Source organism: Lemur catta, chromosome 10 (genome assembly GCF_020740605.2).
Source record: "Lemur catta isolate mLemCat1 chromosome 10, mLemCat1.pri, whole genome shotgun sequence".
Taxonomy (NCBI): domain Eukaryota; kingdom Metazoa; phylum Chordata; class Mammalia; order Primates; family Lemuridae; genus Lemur; species Lemur catta.
The window spans coordinates 77,419,528-77,441,228 of NC_059137.1; the positions used below are offsets into that span (position 1 = coordinate 77,419,528).

The 21,701-nt window shown below is 43.9% G+C and overlaps 1 protein-coding gene and 1 non-coding gene across 5 annotated transcripts in view; one reads left to right on the forward strand and one right to left on the reverse strand.

Annotated features, from left to right (window-relative positions):
* Nucleotides 1–21,701, reverse strand: part of FRMD3 (FERM domain containing 3) — a 286,342-nt gene that overhangs the window by 211,581 nt on the left and 53,060 nt on the right. The gene's annotated exons all lie outside the window — the stretch shown is intronic.
* LOC123646781 lies at nucleotides 13,777–13,856 on the forward strand. Its single transcript, XR_006738031.1, has one exon. It is a non-coding gene; the product is annotated as a small nucleolar RNA SNORD74 (small nucleolar RNA).

Sequence of the window (21,701 nt, forward strand, 5' to 3'; positions counted from 1 at the left end):
TTAACTTTTGAACAAGAGACACATGATGTCTTACGTCTAAAGTTGACCTTCCTGTCAAGCCCCGTGGGTTTCCAGTACAACCTGCATCTATCCCCCACTTCAGGGACAGACGGGAAATGCCATCTTGAATCACTAAGAGTTTGCTTTTGGGATTCCCACTATCCAGGTATGACTCAGGTCAGCCAGAAAAGGGCAAAGAAGGAACAAGTTAAGTGTGAAGTAGTAGAAAGAATGTTAGGCTAAACATCAGAAGGCCCAGATTCCACCTCCCATTCAGTCACTAATACACCATGTCATTCATACACACGTGCACACACACGTATGCACACACATGAAGATCGCTTACCTGTAAAAATTAGATGAAATTCTCCTCCAGCTCAATGATTCTTAAACACCTTCAGAAAATTTTTATGGGAAAAAAAGAGCTCTTTTACCAGATTCTAATATATTAATGTATATATTATATAATATATAGTGTATATAATATGATATATAATGTATTATGCAATATAATGCATATGTTAATATATCAATGTACAATCCTACCGCAAATAATTAGTACATCCTTACACAAGCAAATATTTATGTTAATCAACAGTGAATAATATAATATGAATACAGTCACAAAATTCCACCCAGAGGCACAAATTTGAAATTTCAGACCAATGGAGCTATAAAAACCTACTTTGCCTACTCATGGTGCTGAGAAGTCACCAAGGCTGACTGTCACCAAGCATCCCTTCCAGGCTGTCCACGTTGCAATCACCTAGGACTTGAACACCAGGGCCTCTACAGACCCTTGGAAGTGACATTTGGTGACCAGCAGGCAGCAGAGAAGGAAGATGTATTTTCCCATTCCAGGTTGCCTGCCCTCCAAAGAGCCAAGCTGTTCCCCAGCCTATCTCATCAGTTTGTGTGTTCCTCCAGGTGAGCCCACCTGGTTCCACCGGCCCATGACTTTATTTCTAAGCCAATTAAACTTGTAACATAATGGGGCTTACTCTGTGCCTTTGCATAAAGGAACATTAGTTAATGTTTCAATTCACACAGACACACACACACACACACACACACACACACACACACCCCTCACTAAGTCCTTTGAGAGCAATGACTGAATATTCAGCTCTACGTCTGAGCTTAGCAACATGAAGAATTAAACTTGTGCATTAACAATGACATCTTGAATCAACATAAAGCCATAGACTGATTACGAATACTCTCCCAAGAGCCACTGTAAGCATGTTTTGTCTAAGCATTCGGTTAGACAAATGCTTGTACAGCAAATAGCATTATTTCCCATCCAACCCCTGCCATTCATCTCACTCAACATGCTATTTGTTTTCAGCAGAGCAAGGAAGAGAATATTAATGGTGTCACCCTAGTTATCATTACCAGGATGTAAAATTTATTTCACAATCCTGTGTGGGGAAAATGTCATTAGCAATAGATTATGAAAGGCCACTGAAAAGCCACCTTCCAAAGTGAATCAGGCAGGCTTTGTTAAAAGCATTTCTCATTTTTCTCTTGTTCCTAAAAACCAAGACTTTGCCACCTCTCTCCCCTCCCCCAAAAAAGCCTACCTCAAAGGAATGAAGAGAGAGCTTCAGACTATCTGTATTACATTTCTCTCTACTTGTAGGAAACTGAATTTTGACATGAACTACCTTTTCCTCAACTCATAAAGCTGCTAAAAAGGCTTCTGAATGCACTGGTGGGATGTAACAGCAGATCTGCAGGATGCTGCTGGAGTTGGTGAACTTGGAACGCCAGCCAGCATAGTGGTTAGGCTCTCCGCAGACACATTTAACACAACATTTACTGAGCACCAAATGCGAGCCAGCCCTAGTGGGTCACGGGGAATGCAGATGTACTGGGAAGTCCTCATCAGCCTGGTGTGGGAGAGAGAGAGATTTAACCAAATACTGCCCTGGGGAACATGCAACAGTGAATATGTGAGCTAGCACAGAGGCGGGAACAAGTAAGTCCCTCGGGGAAGTCTGAAGAGAGCTTCCAGGGCTGACTCCAGGTCAGAGGGGCCTTGGGAGATGAACAGGCTTGGGAGTTTGGCAAGAAGGGTAGACTCAAGGATCCAACACCCCAAAAATGATACCAAATGATACCAAAAATGTATTAAAATTTTACCAGAATGTCTTTACTCAGAACCTCACCGTGAGCTAACTGCCCATCGAAGTGATACAAGGCTAACTCAAAATAAATTTTCATCCAGTTTCCAAGCAAGAACAACAGAAACTACATTTTTACCAATTTTTGGTAACAACCAGAACAGAAATAGACCCCAGGCTATTGACTATTAGAATTTTTCTTATTTGGGTCACTGCGTGTATCACATCTGAACACACCAAAATATGTACTTCTTTGGCCTCCTTTTAAAAAAGCAGCCTTAACCAGTGAGGCTTTTCTACAATTCTATTACAGTTACATAACTTATATACAACTAAATAATTGGGATTGAGGATGCACAAACATCTCAGTGATATGCTCCCCTTCGGCCTCAGTTCATCAGAGGAGCAAACTGGTGTGCGAAAAGGAAGCATACCAGAAATATGGGTATTTTGTTCAAAGTCCCTTTAAAACACCTCACTGTGTATTTGGTCCTGAGCTAATGTGTGAATCACATAGGTCCATTGATTTAGCCATCCTTAAATGCAAATAGTCATGATGCCACTGAAACCCAAGTGGAAATGAATCAACAATGAAACACCCAGTTGCTTAAAACCATGGATTGGGGCACATGGGATTACAAAAGATAAACGGTCAATGACACCAAAAACAAAACGTCTACAATTTAGAAAAGGAAACCTCTGTTTTTTAAAAAGTCAGATGCCAATACTTCCACTTTCCTGATATTTAAATTATTCTCCTCACTTCATTTCACATTCAATATTCACTTTCTCCGCAAAGGCATCCCAGGCTCATCACACGCTTACCCACTCAACGGTGAGATTCTTAAGGGCGGGAACCTTGTCTCATTGAACGGCAAATCTTCCCAGTCCCCAGATCTAATTCTGGACCATCAGCGTCACTCAATAAATGTTTGACTGATTAACGAAAGCGCATGGATGAGAAATGACTTTAGACATTGTCCATGTTATACAATGAATAAAACCCTACAAGCAAAATGGGGAAAAGAAACCAAGTAGGTTACCAGAAGCTGAGTAGATTGTCAAGTCCTCCCATTTCCCCCTCAACTGGAGCTCAGCCCCACAGCCAAGCATGTGTGTGTGTGCACATGTGTGTGTGTGTGTGTGTGTGTGTGTGTGTGTGTGTGTGATGTGACAGGAAGAAATCCTGCTCAGGTCTCCAGCCATCTCAACAATCCCCTCAAGTGGCCCTGCGGTGACCCATGGCAAAAGCCTGCAGGCTCCCACATCACCTAAACAAGAGTGGAAGGAAAGAAAAGTGTTCCAATTGCCACAGGATGGGGCCTTGACACCATATTTTGAGGCCACTTGAGAGATGGGCATCTAGAACAATAAACTCATATAAGCTCATGATGAAACTCAGCAAAACTACCTGGATGGTCTGGCAATTGACTATGTGATTTCCCCTTGTCTCAGACATCATTTCATTGGTCTTTATACAACCGTACTGAAATCAACACTTTTTAAATTATTCTTTTTAATTTACCTCAAATAGCTGTAGAAAAATGGTTTTTAATAGCTGCTATTACCTGCTGTTATCTTCAAGACAGATAATTCGTTAAACAAGATCTGGATCAATGTGGTGACCAACTACAATAAGCAGAGAGAAACGAGGGGCCCATGACTGCCCAAGACTTCCCAGGTCAGACACTTTAAGGGAGCCAGGTCGCTGAGATTTCAAAGAAAAGAGGGCAACCAAGTTGCATTCCAATTCCATCCTTCCTGTCTTTTTTTTTTTTTTTTTGACACAGGGTGTCACTCTGTCACCCAGGATGGAGTTCAGTGGCCTCATCACAGCTCACTGCAACCTCAAACTCCTGGGCTTAAGCGATCCTCCTGCCTCAGCCTCCTGAATAGCTGGGATGATGGGTACATGCCGCCACCACACCCGGCTAATTTTTCTATTTTTTGTAGAAACAGGATCTCACTCTTGCTCCAGCTAGTGTCAAACTCCTGGCCTGAAGTGATCCTCTGGCCTCAGCCTTCCAGAGTGCAAGGATTACAGGCATGAGCCACCGCACCTGGCCCCAATTCTAATAAATATGATTTCTGTTTCCTGCCCTAGAGACCTTCAATCCCCCCAACTCTAAAATACACTAATGCCCAGCCCCTCTTTTATGTTCTACCACCTTGTTTTTTTATCTGCTAATTGCGCCTCTTCCCAGCCATTACAGGAACTTCCCTGTGGCTTGCTTATCCCAGAAGCAGAACAGACTGCAAATCTGTCAGAAGCACTGGGCCGTTAGAGATAGAGTCCACCCGAGGATGGACACCCCGGGGAAGGCTGCAATGGAAAAACAAACAGGCATTTTTCTAACTTCCTTGTGCAGTCGTACATTCTTTAATGGAATTAGCTTTTAATCTATCTGGCACAAAAAAGATTTGGAGAATGTAGGAAACCTGGATACTAGAAAAACAGAATCCTTTTGTGAAAAAAAAAATGCTTTTAATGAGCTTTCTAAAATTTGCAGACTGATGGACTGATTAAACAGCTTGTGAAAGATCCAGTTTGTTAGTATCTCTCTCTCTCTGTCTGTCTCACACACACATGCGCTCTCTCTCTCTCTCTCTCTCACACACACACACACACACACACACACACACAATTCCCTGTTGTTGCCAGTAGCAGCCATTTGGAAAGCAATCATCACAATGTGGAAAATGTATGGAAATATTCCAAACATTTCATTTCAGCAGATCCCAAAGTATGTTCTGAGCCCATCATTTGTTTCATGAGATGCTTCATTTTTTAAAAGGTTTCAAGGGTCAAGTAACTTTGACAACCACCACATGGATATTTCACTCTTGGATAATCACAACAAAGACTAGTCTATTGAAGTCTCTATGAAGTCCTGCAGTTGTAGTCATCTTTGTTTTTTAAGGAGTTTAGTTTATTTAACCCTGAATCTCCCATGGAATCGCTTTTTCTGAGTCATACCTAGAACACTTCAGGAAATACAGTTACACCAGCCTGCATCTTTTTAACTACCTCAATTACAACATTTGAGTACAGAAACTTGAGATAAAAAGAACACTTAGTCCTTAGTTTGCTATTTCACTTAGGGTAAGCAACAGGGGACGGCTGCAATAACAAACTCAGTTGTGATCAAGAAAAAATCACAAATATGATTCTTGACAACATAAAAATGGTGCTGGCTGGGTGTCCTTACTCTCTGGACGCTCCCTCCTCTGCCAGGGGCCCGCCTGAGTAGTGAACCCTCAGGGGACGGTGCCTGCGGCACACCGGCCGGCCGGCCTGCCCTCTGTCCCTCCGGGAGAGAGAGGCCGCACGCAGCACAGGGGCCAGCATGGGCACTTCCAGGCTGTGATGAGCAGTCAGGGGTCATTTATCTGGAAGATTCTGCCGCATCGGCAACTCCACAAGCTCTAGTCGACCCTTGTCCTTCCACACAGACCCTTGCAGGGCAGCACAAAGGAAGATTAGCCAAGAAAACCACCTCGCAGCAGCCCCTGGTGGGAAAGGGATTATGTGACACTCAGCCACGACCTTGTATTTGGAGCTCTGTCTATTTAACCGGATGTAGTTGCCTGGGAAATTTATCCCATTCAAAGGGTGTTCCAGTAACGTGCATTTGTAGCACCACATTCAGGATAGCAGGTGACTCCGGGGAAGGGAAAAAAAGACATGGGAAGGGACAGGCGTCCAGAGGGGGCTTTGGGTGGTATTTGTCAATGTGCTCCTCCCCGAACTGGATGGCCAGTGTTTGTTATAATATTATCTCTTCTTGTATGTATTTGTGAAATATATAATTTAATTTTTAATTTAAAAATATGTATGCATCACACCCTGGGCCCCAAGGGAAAAAGTCCCCTAGCCAAAAAAAGTAAATCAGGACTTCTGTCATTCCCATAGGTCACCCCAGGACAATCCAGCCCTAAATTAATTAATGCCCTAACAGAGCACGATTTGATTAAAGCCTCTTCCCTCTAGAATCTACAACTGACAGAGCTGAGAGCATTAAGCGAAGAAAAGATTAAAACTACACCGTGAGGACTGGCCGAGACAGGAGCACTTCATGGAGGGGAGATGATAAAGCTCTTGCAGCTCATCCACTAGGAAATCTCATTCGCAGCATAAATGTTATTAATTATTTTTAAAAGAAAAAAATCTCCTCTCACTGGGCTATGACCATGGCATGGGTGTGAGGGTTTTGCTCCCCAAAGCTGCCCCTGTGCTGCGGGGTGACACACTGCGTCACCATGGCCACAGCAGCCAGCACGAAGGGCCCCTTCCCGCCTGCCCTGCTCTCCACCCCTGCTCCTCCAGGGCAGCAGGACTGCCCCCCTTTCTTTTTTCTTAGTTGCTGCTGCTTATCCACCTAACCCTGTCTGGCCACCGGGGCCCCGGGGGGAGCAGGCACCCCAACCCTCAGCACCAATGCATTCCTCGGAGGGTTCTGCCAGGGTCTCCCCTCCACTCAGTTCCAGGATGCAGCCGTAGCCACCTCGCCCACCACCTCCTCAGCCTCCACCACTCACGACTCTCGGGAGTCTGCTGGCCTCACAGGCGGCCCTCCAGGTGGGCTGGCAGCAGCTCCGCTCAAGCGCAGCAGCCCCCCAAGTCACTGGGCGGGTGGATGAGAAATTTGCAGATTTTGTCCTCACAGTGGCTTCCTCCTCACCCTCTTCCATTCCCTTCTCCTCTATTCAGGGAGCACAGAGAGGAGACAGCCAGTCCGGTGGCTAAGGGACATCCTACAGGAAAATGGAACACCAGTCTCCCTTCCTGCAGATGCCTCCAGCTTTGCAAGTGATCCTTCTAGAACCCGTCCCTTGGCTTTGGAGACGAGAAGAACCTGCCATCTCTCCCTCTCTCCATGAACACTGCCTTCCCCAAAAAGCTGCCGACCTCACACACACACCCCTGCCCACCCTTTCTTCCATCATTTCCTTGCAGCCCTGAAAGCTGGCGGGGAGGAGGGAGCATTGGGGCATGTTGGTGGGGGGTACTTTTCAGTAAGACCTGCAGGGAGGTGGCTGTCCCCAACCGCCCAACTGCTGGCACCTCCCCAAGCTCAGGAAGTGAGGAGGTCAACGTCTTTTATTATCAGCTTTGTGCCCTAGCCCCAAGTCTGGGAAAACAAGGTGGAACCTCACTGGCCATATTGTTACCCAGAGAAACAGGTGAGTTGTACAATCCTCTCCTCCCTGCCATCTTCAACTCTCCAGCTAACCTGGCGCTCCCCAAAACGTGTCCCGGGAAACACGGATCCTGGCAGCTGATATGTACATGAGGGCCCCAGTGGCCAAATGCTATGGGGAAATTCTGAGTTTAACACAGTTAAGTAGTTGATCATTAAATAGGTTGTTTTGTTTGTTTGTTTTGACTTCAAGACTTCTCAGAGCCTTTAAGATGTTAATGAAACTTGTGAATTTACAAGACAGGATATGAAGGGCAGCAGTTCTCAAGCTTATTATTCATGGAACACCGATAAACATCTCAAGGAACAGACTTTGGGAAACGTAGGTCTTAATCCTATCAAGGAAAACCCTGCAAGGAAATGATTGGAAGAAGGGTGGGCAGGGGTGTGGGGGTGAGGTCGGCAGCTTTGGGGGAGGGCAGTGTTCGTGGACAGGGAGAGGTGGCGGGTTCTTCTCTTCTCCGAAGTGAAAGGAGGGATCACTTGTAAGCATCCTCTCGTGCCCTGCTCAGGCTGCTCCCGTCCAGGAATCTTCAGGAATCCCGGCAGCCCAGCCTCCCCGGTGCCGCCCATCCAGGCCACTGTCACAGTGTCCTTCGTGAGGCTGTCGCTGTGACGGTGCTTCCGGCCGGCGTGGCTAACTCAGTATGGCTGCACAGCTCTCCCGTTTGCTAAGCCCGTCTCCCAGGAACCCAAAAGCCATGTCCGACTCCCTTCTCCCTGCCATTTCCACTACAGAGGGTGGAAAAACCAAACGGCCACTTTCCTAGCCTTCCTTGTGGAAGAGCCCATGTGACAGCCGTGCCTGCCATGAAATGAGCTGAGCGTGGAAGTCTGCTGAGGGGTGGGGGGAGTCTGGGAAAGTCCGCAGCCCCCCACCCTCGTCCTGCCTCGCTGTTAACATGTAATAGTGGGAAACTCGACAAGCGAAATTTATTTAATCATTCTCAGTTCTCTGCAGAGACTGTGGTATGGTGCTTTTCAATTATTTGCATTAATGACATGGAGCAAACTATTCTAAAATAGTAGCTATTCAGAAAATCACATAAAGTTTTTCCATATGTATTTTTCTTCTAACATTAGAATGAGAAGGCGCATAATATCCTTGGAATTCATGCTCATTTGAATTTTTTTTTAAATCAAAAGATGTGATTCACGAAAATCTAGGATGTTTCCCCAGCTGGCTCCCTGCCACACTCTTCCCTGGAAATCTACCCATTCTGAGGGTGGATTTTCTCAGATCTCTGCAGATTTTGCTTTTTTAAAAATTATTTTCCTTATAATAGTAACACATTTTCCTCCTGGAATTTTTTTAAACAGTTAACATCTCTTGAAATTGTGATCTATTTATACAGGTCATTTGTCTATGCATTTATGTGATGTGTGTGGGTGTGTAGATTTGTATACGATCTTTTGCAAAACTGTATCATTCTATACACACAGTTGTACATCGTACTTCTGTTTTCTTATTTAAAAAATCATAACCATTTCCAATGTCATCCATTTTTCTTGGAAAATATGTTTCACCAGTTGCACAATATTCCACTATATGGACATTTCATGATTTATTGAACCATTTTCCTATTGTTTCCAATTGTTTACTGATATGAATTATGCTGCAAAACATCTCCCTACATTCATCTTTGTCTTTATCACACTGTCCTTATCTGGGCCCAGTGTAAGGGGAGCAGAGATGAGGGAGAAGTAGGCAAGGAAACCAGGAGGCCAAGAACAGGGGCCGAAGGAGACCCAGACAGTGGGGAGGGATCTGGAAGCCAAGACAGAGCAAGTGTCCAGGAGGACAGAGTGGCCATCTGTGTCCAAAAGTGCCCTTGGGTCGGTAAGAGGAGATCCAAGAACTGGCCACAGCACTGAGTGAGTGGAAGTCGTCGGTGTCCTTGGTAAGAGGACGGAAGGCTGACAGGGTTGGGCTAACAAAGCCTGGGAGAAAAGAAATCATCTTTCAAGGAATTTTGTTATAATCAGTGGGAACTGAGGGGGAAATGGGGCAAAGGGAGGGTGTTAGAATGATGGGAAATACAAGAAAATAGAAAGGATGTAGCTATCAGGTAAGCTGGAATTATTACATGTTATTTCAAATTGCCAAAAATATCAACAAAGCACACATTTAAATTTACCTCCCAGAACCTTCCACAGAACATGGAAAATGTGCCATGTCTGGACATAGATGTATATGTACTTAGTGACTGTACGGTGAGCATCTTATCTGAAACAAAAATCATGGTAAACAGATGTAGTACTCACTAAGAAAGAACAAAAAAAAAATCCTAGGCTATTTGAAACAGTATATTTTTAAATGTGATCACCATAAATAAACATAGCGATGGGTACATCAGGCTAAAGGCAGGGGCTAACAAATGAATAGTGCACAAATTACAGCTGCAATGCCCATTGATTATTAAGTCTGGGTATTTATTACCATTAGCAAAAATGTTCTGCTTTGATTAAGGGTAACGATGGCTGTAAATGGAATGTGAATGCTTGAATTTTGGCAGGCACGTTTGCCTGTCTCGAGCTTGCATGGCACGGTTCAGTCAACAGATTCATAAACTGCTGCTTTATAAGCATGAGCCCTTCTTACACTGGCATAATGAATTATTTCACACCACGCTCCTCAAACACAGCGTCTGCTCCACAATAAGTACCTAAAATTATTATAAGTGACACACAGGCTTTTTTTCATGGTAAGACCATGATTCCACCGCATAATATTTTCAATTAAAATAAGTTGCTTTATGCAATTGAAAAATAATATGAAATAAATAACTGCATGAATAGTATACAACCATGGCAAAAATTGTGAAAATGGTGGAGTGATGACTGAAGTTTGGGAAGCTGATGAGATGTAAACCTAGATCACCAACTCTTCTTTATTAAGGACATTAGCTGGTGTTTTGTCATTAACCTTACTCCTGTGACAAGAATCCTACTCCCCACCTGCTAAATCAACTTGGTTATCTTAAAGTAAGATAAAGTTCCCAAACTACCCCCATGTTAAGAATCACCATGGAGTCTTGTTAAAATACACATTCCTAGACGCCATCTCAGATCCACTGAAAACAGATAATCTGCATTTTTGACAAATGCCCTGGGGATTTCTATAATTAGAGAAACTTGGGATATAATAATAGAAAGCACATCTATGCAAGTTCCCTGACAGCAGGAAAAAAATGATAGATGAGGAGAGAAGAGATTTAGGAAAAATTAGGTGGTTGCACCATGTTTACCACTTTAAGACTGGTTATTATGAATGAAGACTGTGTTTCCCTGTCTGCAGTACAAGGGTTTTACAAAACTAAAAATGAACAAAATAAATCTGTATGTTTATAAAATGTCATAGTAATGCTCAAGTTCAGTACATGCTTGAGGGAATCATGCGTGATACTCTTTCCATTTGTATTTCAGTTCACATCCCAAAAAGACATAAACTAAAAATTGCCCAGGTGGATGATGAAATTAGTACCATAACTTTTTTTATTTACGAGCACCCATCCCCAAAGGAACTCAAGATGCATTAGCATTGTACAAGCAAATGTTAGAAATTAAATAGAGCGAAAATTACTGAAAAATAGGATATGTGATTAAATTCCAACATGGGACTAAAGCCTAGAAATAAAACATTTTGCACAACCTCCCAAATTATACCTAAGTGACTTAAAAGAAATAGCTTAAAATTCCAAAAGCATTCTAAAGTGTTTAGATTGTTTTAAGTGCTAAGGATTTGGTGTGGAAAAGACATTTACTACTTACCAAATATCCACGGGGTCCCCACATTTCCCAGCCCGCTTGCAGTTGGCAGGGCCATGTGTCAAGCACAGCCAAAGGGGTGTGAGCAGAAGAGACTGTGTCCTAAACACTTATGAGCTGGCGTGCAACCCTCCACTTTCTCTGTTTCTCTCCTGCAGGGATCTTGGTGGCTTCGATGATGAAGGCACAAGATAGAAATAGCCAGGACAGCCGAGTGACAGCATGGAGGACAACTGCCCTCAACAGTGGCCCAGCTGTATCAGATGAGCCTGTGGGGTGTTAAGACCCTGAGACTTCAGGATGAATTTGTTGTAATAGCATAACCATCCTGACTAATATGCTTGGCACAAGCATTTCTCTGGTTTCCAAATCGGAATTCTCCAGAGCAAAGGGGATTCATTCAATGGCTATGCCCAGGTCACATCCATCCCTGCAACTAGATATCTTGGTGGAGTATTCTCCATGGTCCTCATTGTACCTGGAAACCGAAGCAAAGGATTCTTCCCTCCTTTGTCCTGGGTGATAGAGCACACCAATGAAAAGACTGGATTTTCACATTCCTTAAACCCCCTGGGTACTACTTACAAACTTCTGAATAACTATAAGACACAGAAAATCAAATCAAGAAACATTTTTAACTAATCATCTCAAATTCCATGATGAAAGATAACAGAACAAAAGGTTTTCAAATTTAATTTAGTTCCACTTCTCATAAAATCTCTCTCATTCTGCCAAAAGAAAGAGTGAGCACTCGATAAATAGTTCATGTGCTCACCTACGTTTCTCAGCCACTAGCTACATGAGGCTATTTCCATTAATAGAAACTAAATAAAATGAAAAATATAGTCCCTCGGTTGCACTAGCCAGGTTTCAAGTGTTCAAGAGACACATGTGGCCACCATATTGGACAGCTCAGAATATTTCCACCATCGTGGAAAGTTTTATTGGACAGCTCTGCCCAAGAACATCCTTTCAATATCTACCCTGAGAGCCACTCCCCGCCACCACCGAAAAAATATAATCAAAGAAAAAACAATGTATTGATCAAGCAAAAGAGCTCCTAGATAAGACTCCCAGCCCCCTCTCCCAACTAACATTATCACTAATATTAATGGGATAAAACCCAGAAAAGCAACACTAGGGAGAAATATCTGGGAGAGAAAGAAAAGCTTTACCCTAAGGTCTACCACATGACTTCTTCAGACTTTTGAGAGGCGATACGATGTGAAAAATGAGTCTGTTACCTTGAACATGGCAACGTTCTTGCATTGGGTCTTTGGTTTTTGTCACCAGGATGCAAAAATCTTGCTGAAACAGGAAAAGCTGGTGAAGCTGGTGATCACTACCGCTGCTGACACTGACCTGTCAGGCACCCAAGCAAATCCGACTTAGAAGAAGCCATGGGATTTTCTAAGTAAACAAAAATTCTGGGTGAGGAACTGTCCAAAATGACACTAGACTACACCTGAGAGCAAGATATTTCCCCCTCAGGGCCAGTCAGCTGCAAACTCACCGCACTGACAATAGGATGAAAATTCTGACAGGGCCAGTTCTTTAAAACGGAATAACTGTGCAGGAAATGCTGCAGAAAGGAAAACTCTACCTGAGCAGGAGGCTGATGAGGGGGCCCCAGAAGCTTTCACCATTTCTGTCTCTTGGCTGAAAAAAGGTAACTTAACGGGACGAGTAAAAATGATGATGAAGATAAGATGATGAAGACCTAGAGCAGAATGCATTAGTATTTCTTAGCTTCCACTGCTGTCTGCCCATGTGGTGCATTTATGATGTTCAAGTGCCTTGGTTGCCTTTAAAAATTAACCTACAGTACAAAAAACTTATCCTACAAGGAGATACTGCTATACGCCATTTTGGCTAAAATCCAGAACACTGACACCACCAAATGCTGGAGAGAACATGGAGCAAACAGCACTCTCGTTCATTACTGGTGGGGGGGTGCAAAATGGTTTGGCAGTTTCTTACAAAGCTAAACACAGTCTTACCTTGTGATCCAGCAATAGTGCTCCTTGGTACTTACCCAATGAATTGAAAACTTATGTCCACGTAAGTGAATGTTTATAAAAGCTTTATTTGTAATTGTTAAAACTTGGAGGCAACGAAGATGTCCTTCACTAGGTAAATGGTCACACAAACTAGTACATCCAAACAAAGGAATATTATTCAGCAATAAAAAGAAATGAGCTATCAAGCCACAAGAAGGCATGGAGGAAACTTAAATGCATAAAGCTAAGTGAAAGAAGCCAATCTGAAAAGGCAAGTCTAACTATACAACATTCTAGACAAGGCAAAACTACGGAGACAATACAAAGATCAAGGGCTTGCAGGGGTTAGCAGGGAGGAAGGGAGGGATGAATAAGCGGAGTACAAGGGATTGCAAGGGTAGGAAAACTATTTTGTGTGACACTGTAATTGTGGATACATGACCTTATGCATTTGTCAAAATCCACAGAAGTGTACGACACCAAGAGTGAACCCTAATGTAAACTATAAACTTTAGTTCATAATGTATCTACAGTGGTTCATCAATTCTGACAAATGTACCACATTAATGCAAGATGTTCATAATAGGGAAGAATGGGGGAGGGTGGAGGAGGGGGTAGGTGGGAGCTCTGTGCTTCCTGTACAATTTTTCTGCAGACTTAAAACTGCCCTAAAAAATAAAGTTGATTAGCCTCTGATGAAGCCTACATTGGTAGAGATATCTGAGAGTGCTGATGAATGCCGACCCCTTTGATGGAAAAAAAATAAAATCAAATAAAGTCTATTAATGTTTTTAAAATCATCCTGAATATCCGTTTCCTACTCTGGCATATTCCAGGGCTGTCTGCCTGCATACAGTGCATGGGCATGTGTGCACACATACAGACACATACAAACACACACAACGTCAATATCAGGGTGTGGCCACACTTTGAGAACCTTTGGTAGACTTGCTGAAGGTAAGGCCCCTCTATCTCTTATAGAGGTTTTCTTCTGTCCATCTCTAGTTCTGTGATCTAAACACTGGGGTGCCCAATGCATGTTTGCTGAATGACGGAGTCAATTAATTAGTCAATGCAGTTTGCTAAAAAGGTTGCAGAATTAATCCATTCTTTGGACTTTAATAACATGCAAATATCTAGAGACAGCAAAATATGAGTTTGGAGGCAATGAAAAGAGTGGAAAATAGGAGTTAGCTTCTCTCTAGCACTTTATAATTTACAGTTCAATGCTTATAATCACCTGCCAGTTAATTATTAGGCACACTATTAAGAGAGATAATAAATAAAGAATTAAGTAAAATTCCCCACCTAGAATGATTAGTTCTATTTTAAAAATTAACTTGCATAATATATGGGAAACATATTATGTCCAAATTAAAAGTGTCAAAAACAAACTAATCTAGTTATTCTGATATTCATCAAACAAAACTAAAAGACAATAAGCAATTGTTTTCTATAACTGCTTTTCTACAGATCTTTGTGATACAACTGGAGATTTTTCTTTGAAAATCCTATTCCAAAAAACTGTACTTCTTTACAGATCATAGGAATCTGTAAACATCTGCTGGGAGGAGGAAAGATAAATGTTACGGAGATGAGGTAAGCCTCTTCTTATACATATAAGGTTCCCCATTAATTTTTCAGAGAGTAGAGCTACATCCTGAAATTTTTATAAACGTGCAATGTTCTTTCACGGGAGCATTAAAATACATTCAGGCGGAGCTGAGCTACTGAGCCATGGATATACTTGTAATTTCTTACAGATATAATTACCTACATTTTTCCCATAGAAAAATGATATAAATGTGTCAATAATTACGTTATACAAAACTATGCATTTTACACTGAGCGGTAATGTTAGACTATTGCAGCAAATACCCACCATGAAAACCCGTATTTGCTGCCTCTAGGTAATAAGGTGATTGCTATGTAACAAGCAGCAAGGCAGCCACTCTCCTATTTGTCCTGGGGAGGAATTTCTTCTTATTGCTAGCAGGGCTTCATTTTCATCCCTGCAGCCAGCGCCCACATTGAGAAATGCATCTGATAATTAAGTGACTCCATGCACCTGAGTGGAGAGGGAAAAGGGAAACCAACTCTCAGCTTAATACCCTTTTTTCTCTGTAATGAATTGACCTCCTCCCTTCCACTGCAGCTCTAAATGAGGCACGATTTCAATCAAGCACCAAAATTTGTTACTTATGGAAGCAACTTCTCTCGAGTGCCTGAATCATTAACTTGTTTTATTTACCTGTGTGTGTGCCTTGTTCTGGAACAGATTTAATACGGAAAACATAAACCGTTTCTAGGTGGGGACCTGGGATGGGTCACAAACCTGGGCAGTGTCAATCACGGAGAATATGCAAATAAGCATGGGCCACTTAGAGTTTAGTTCCAGTCCATAAATATTTATTGGTCCCCGCTGTGTAGCAGGCAGTGCGCCAGGAGCTGGGGAGACAGTGGCGAGTACAACAGAGAAGGCTCCTGCCCTCAACCGAGCCTGCATTCCACAGGTGGATTCCAGTGTCAGGGGTGGAGCTGATGCACCAGGTGCCTGGCAAAGCTGGAGTCTAGTTTAGAGAAGAGATGTGCTGAGGCTTGATATCTGCCTCTAAATACCTGAATAACCACTTTTTATAAAAGAAAAGAGGCATCTGGTGTGGCCATAGACCATAAATGGGTATGCTGGGTGAAAGTCAGAAGGAAACCAAGATGGCCCCAAGAGAGGGAAGACTCTTTTTACTAAACAGGCTGCCAAAGAATGGAAGCGGTCACAGGAGGTATCCAGCAGAGGTGGGCAGACACATCGGGTACAGCACAGGAGGCTGGCTGTGACGGGGAGAGGCAGACGCACAAGGACAGTAGGGGTTGCCTCCAATTTTACGATCCAGGAGACTTTACGTCAAACCACAGAAATGTCTTGAACATCTCGGCTCCCATAATTTTAGCTTTAATGAGACTCCTTAATGATCATATAATGATGTACTAGGCCATCACTTTCTTGGTCCCCTGCCATTCGGAGTCAGACAGAAACACTAAACACTGATTTCTGATGGCTATGCTGGGTTCTGGAGCGCCAAGTGGATTCAAAATGCCAACCGCCTCTCTGAGAAAGGGGGAACACAGGTCGTGGAAATAAAAGCACACTGTAGTAATTACCAAAGTAAACCAGCCACGAGGACAAGGATGGGTCTGCAACACTACTGACTGTGGGGAGGCAGAATTTCTAAAATGGGTCTCCTAATGATGTCCTGCCCTACCCCACACACCTGCAAATACAATGAGACAGCACTGCCATGATTATGCTGTTACAGCCACAGTTATTATGCTGTGCTACAGGGCGAAAGTGACTGTCAGGTCGGGGGATTACCCTGGATTTTTTAGGTGGGAGAAATACAACAAAGCCCTTCAAAGCAGAGTGTGTTCTCCAGCCGGTGGCAGGAGAGAGATTCAAAGCTGCTGACTTGAAGCTGGGGGGGCGGTGGGGGAGGGGTGCATAACAAGGAATGCGGTGACCTCTAGAAGCTAAAGGTGAATCCTGGCTGACAGCCAGCAAGAAAATGGAGACTTCAGTTCTACAACTGCAAAGAACTGGATTCTACCACCAACCTGAATGACCTTGGAAACAGATTCTTCCCCTGAGCCTCCGGATAAAAGCCCAGGCCAGCCGACGCCTGAGTGCTGCCCAGTGATACCCTGAACATAGAGCCCAGCCAAGCCTGCCCAGATTTCCGGCCTACAGAGCTCATCCATGGGTGTCTTTTTCAAGCCAGGAAGTGTGCAGTCGTTTGTCGCGCAGCAAGGGATAACCAACGTGGACTCCGAATGGCAATGATGAAGCCCTGTAAATTGGACGTAAGGATGGGAATGGCCAGTGCCTCAGGACCACACCTCCACCAGCTAAGCAGACCGGCTGAGTCCCGATCCAGAGAAGCTGGAGGAGAGCAGAACCCCAGTTGAAATCATGGACGGGAAAGCCTCACCTCATTCAGGCAGGAAGGAAAGGGGAGATGACAGCTTCTTGAGGCCCTGTGTAATGAGCATGAGCTGAAACTCTCCTGTCCCTCGGGCAAGGGGCTGCCCTGGCAGGTGGTGAAGGAGGAGGATACACTCGGGAGGCTGCTGCAATGTGGGCGGTGTGTGCTGAGTGCTGCTGACACGGCCCCCTTGGGGTTTGTCCTGCTCCACGGTCATGGCCCTCGGAGAGGAAGAGAGGCTGGGGCTCAGGAAGAGGGGATGGACCTTGTGAGCTCCCTCTCCAAGGCCAGGCCAGCGTTGATCTCCTGAGCTTGAAATTCACACCAAAGGAGAGCACCCCCAATGACCAGTGGACATTCTGGTGGCCTTGGGCGTTAGAAAACTTCTCACCACCCAAGTGCACGTCTCTCTCCTCCTAACAGGTCTCCCTGCATTTGCTCCTGTCTCCACAGGGCCTATTCCCAACATAGCAAGCGAGTGATCCTCTTTATAAACACAGATATGACCGTGACATTCTCACCAAAACCTTCCAAAGTGCTTCAGGTGACCTCTGAGAACCCCAGGGCTGTCCACCACCACCTCTCTGGTCTTCTCCTCCTCCTCATGCTCCTCACAGTCACCAAGCTCCCCTCTGCCTCCAGACCTTTGCACCTGAGCTCCTTCTGGAATGCTTTTCTCCCAGACACCACTCAGTGCTCTTCCCCACTTCCTTGAGGCCTCTGCCCATGTATCATCTTACCACCTTCCCAACCCAGACTATAAAGAAAGAATAGTCCCTTTTCCCTACCTCTTCTCTCTCTAGTCCCCCTTACCCAACTTTCTTTTTCTACACAGAATCCATCACCACCTGCCATGATTTTTATTTGGATGAGTGTTTGCTTGTTCTCAGCCTCTCTGTGAGCCCCATAAGTTTGTGCTGCTCAGCTCTGTGTCCAAGATCCTCTCAAAGTACCCTGCAGAGTTAATGAATGAATGAATGATAGGAAATCCCTGGGAGATGTTCGGTGCTCAGATTGGGTCAGCTAGAGTGAAATAAAAAGCAATGTTGGGCTCAGGGTGCCCCAGGATAGCGGGATGTCAGAGTTGCAGCAGGAAGCTAAAGACATATTTCTTCATTCACTCTTTTAACAATTTCCATGCATCTCCTCTGTGCCATGCATGAGAATTTCTTCCACTCAGGAAAAGGAGAGCACCCCTCCTACAATGATGCACCATGAAAGGGTTATTTTGCAATGATTCTCATAGAAGTGATGGAATAGTCTAGAAATATCCACTCTATTGGGAAATCCTATAAAATACAACATAAATGTGAGAATAGGTGAGAAAGCTCAGAACTGCTAACTTGAAAGGCTGCCTTCTGTCTTGTTTTTTCCAGCCTACTAATTTTCTCAGTTTATCTACTTGTTTGTCTTCTTTGGGCTCCTCAATTTAGAACAAATCCACAAGGGGGAACGTCCCTTTCCAGGTAGATTGGGAAGTGCTCAAGAAGGACGATGAAGGCTTAAGCCCGGGTTGGGGACCCAAGAGAGCTCTATGCTTAGCTAAATGCTGAGGCCACCAGATCAGCTATTTTGTTTACTAAGGACATGACTTACAGCTGGAGGGGGGCACTGAGCAGAGGGGCATTAGGACAGGTGGCCTGAGAGAGACAGGAGAAAAGGGAGAGCCACCAAGTTCCTCAGAACGAAGAGATCAGATTTCCACCTCATGACTCTACAGCTGCAAATCGCACCTGGTCTGCAGGTTCAGCACAATAGCCGCGTTTTCACAAAGGTCAGCTTCAAAATCACCAAAACCTCATCTGCTCGCAGTGCTGCCTGAGCACTTCATGAACAACATTCACAAATGCCACCTTCCCTTCTCTAAGCAGATTCCATCTTGCGCCGCCTGGGAGGTGAGGAGAAAGTGTTGTGGCCTTAGCTTAGTTTCCCCGCATGGCCGGTTGACAGATTTAGGGAATGAAGGTTCTCCACGATCCCACAGACCTTGGCTGTGGAGGAGCTTGGGAGAACCCAGAGGCCCCTGCACCCAGGAGCCTCATTCTGGAACAGACAGACATCAGCCAGAGGAATGGGAAGGGGAAGATGAAGCCCCCCAACAACAACCTGTGCAAACCACACCGGCTCTCCACGGTGCCCTGCACAGCTGGGCCTGCGGGCGGCTGCAGCCCTGGTCAGCCCTGAACTCCTGAGATTCACTGGGAAGACTCAGTACCCTCATCCCTGGAGGAGTCGGTTGTTCTCAGACATTTGCAGCTATTTCTCACAAATTCCAAAAGCCTCTAAATATGGCTGGCTCTGTATATTGAAGTATTTATTATTATTTTTTTTTAAAGTTAAAGCCAGCTAAGCAATGTGTCATGGCCCAAACTGGAAACAACCTAAATATTTATCAACAGTTTTAAAAAAACCTAAATGATGGAATTCAGTCATACATTGCTTATCAGCGGGGATAAGTTCTGAGAAATGCATCCGTAGGCGCTTGCATTGTTATGTGAACATGATAGAGCCTACACAAACCTGGATGGCAGAGCCTACTGCTCATAGAGTAGAGACCTGTGCAGCATATGACCAGACCGAACAATCCAGGCAGCTGTAACATAATGGTAAACATTTGTATATCTGAACATCTAAACATAGCAAAGGTACAGTCAAAATACGGTATAAAAAATAAAAAATGGTATACTCATGAGGGCACTGTCCATGAATGGAGCTTGCAGGACCGGGAGTTGCTCTGGGTGAGTCAGTGAGTGAGTGGTGAGTAGAGGCGAAGGCCTAGGACATCTCTGTGCACCACTGTAGACTTTATAAACTCTGTACACTTAGGCTACACTAAATTTACTTTTAATTTTTTTCTTTATTCAATAATAAATTAACCTTAGCTTACTGCAATGTTTTTACTTTATAAACATTTTAGTTTTTTTTTTTTTTTGGCTTTTTGACTTTTGCAAAAAACACTTCACTTAAAACCTAAACAGTTGTACAGCTGTACAAAAATATTTTCTTTCTTTATATCTGTAGTCTATAAGCTTTTTTCTATTTTCAAAATCTTCATTTCTTTTTACTTTTTAAACTTTTTTTGGTAGAAACTAAGACTCGCTCACACACATTAGCCTGGCCCTCCGCAGGGTCAGGATCATCAGCATCACTGTCTTCCACCTCCACATCTTGTCCCACTGGACGGTCTTCAGGGGCAACAACACGCATCAAGCTGTCACCTCCTGTGACAACAATGCCTTCTTCTGAAATACCTCCTGAACGATCTGCCTGAGGCTGTTTTACTGTTAACTTTTTTATGTAAGTAGAAGAAGTACACTCTAAAATAACAATAAAAGTATAGTAAATACATAAACCAGTAACATAATCATTTATGATCAAATACTATGTGCTGTACATAATTATGTGATAGGCTTTTGTGTGACTGGCAGTACAGTAGGTTTCTTTGCACCAGCATCACCGCAAACATGTGAGTAATGTGCTGTGATATGCTAGACGGCTACGTCGTCACTAGGCAATAGGGATTTTTCAGCCCCAGTATAATCTTAAGTGACCACCATCAGGTATGTGGGCTGAGACCATTATGCAGTGCATGACTATATTCTCCTATACACCAGTGAGAATTAAAGAATTACAACTACAAGCAACAAGGATGAAACCCACAAACATAACGTTGAGCACAAGACAAAAGAGTACATACTACGCAAAACCTTTTATGTAAAATTACATAAAGTTCAACAGGGAAAACTAACCTATGACGTCAAAAGCCAGGACAGTGGTTACCCTCAGGGAGTAGTGCCAACAGGAGCTTCTGGGGCGCTAGGCATGTTGTGTTTCTGGGTCTGGATGCTGTCACCAAGAGTGTTCACTTTATAAAAATGTCTCATGCTGCACCCTTACAATTTTGCAGACTTTTCTGTGTGCATGCTATATTTCAATTGTATAAAAAGCAGTTCATAGATTATTCTTTTGAATATCCTTCAGAAACGTGTGTTGACTTTACATTGGCCTACAGACCACCACAGGATTGGTGCCTATCATCTCTCCAACCTCATCTCATTTGACTCTGCCTGTTCACTCTGCTCTCCCTGTTCTTCAGTGAAGGCAGCCACAAACCCACCACAGGGCCTTTGCACTGGCTGTACTTGAACTGCTCTTTCCCCGGACACCACAAGGCCTGGTTTCTCACCTCCTCCACATTTTTATTCTAGTTTGGGATTGACAAACTGCAGCCCATGCCCAAACCCAGCTTTATTTATTCTGTAAATAAAGTTTTATGGGCACACAGGCACATTTATTCCTTTACATATTGTCTGTAGCTGTTTTTACACTACAAAGGTTGTTGAGTAGTTGGTCACCCAAGTCTAAAATATGTACTGTCAGGATCTTTACATAAAAAGTTAGCCAACCGCTGCTCTAATGGCACCTTCCCAGGGAGGTCTTCTATGACCACCTCATTTAAAACTGGGATGAGGCCAGGTGCAGTGGCTCATGCCTGTAATCCTAGCACTTTGGGATCACTTAAGGCCAGGAGTTCAAGACCAGTCTGAGCAAGAATGAGACCCCATCTCTACAAAAAATAGAAAAATTAGCCAGGTGTGATGTGCACCTGCAGTCCCAGCTGCTTGGGAG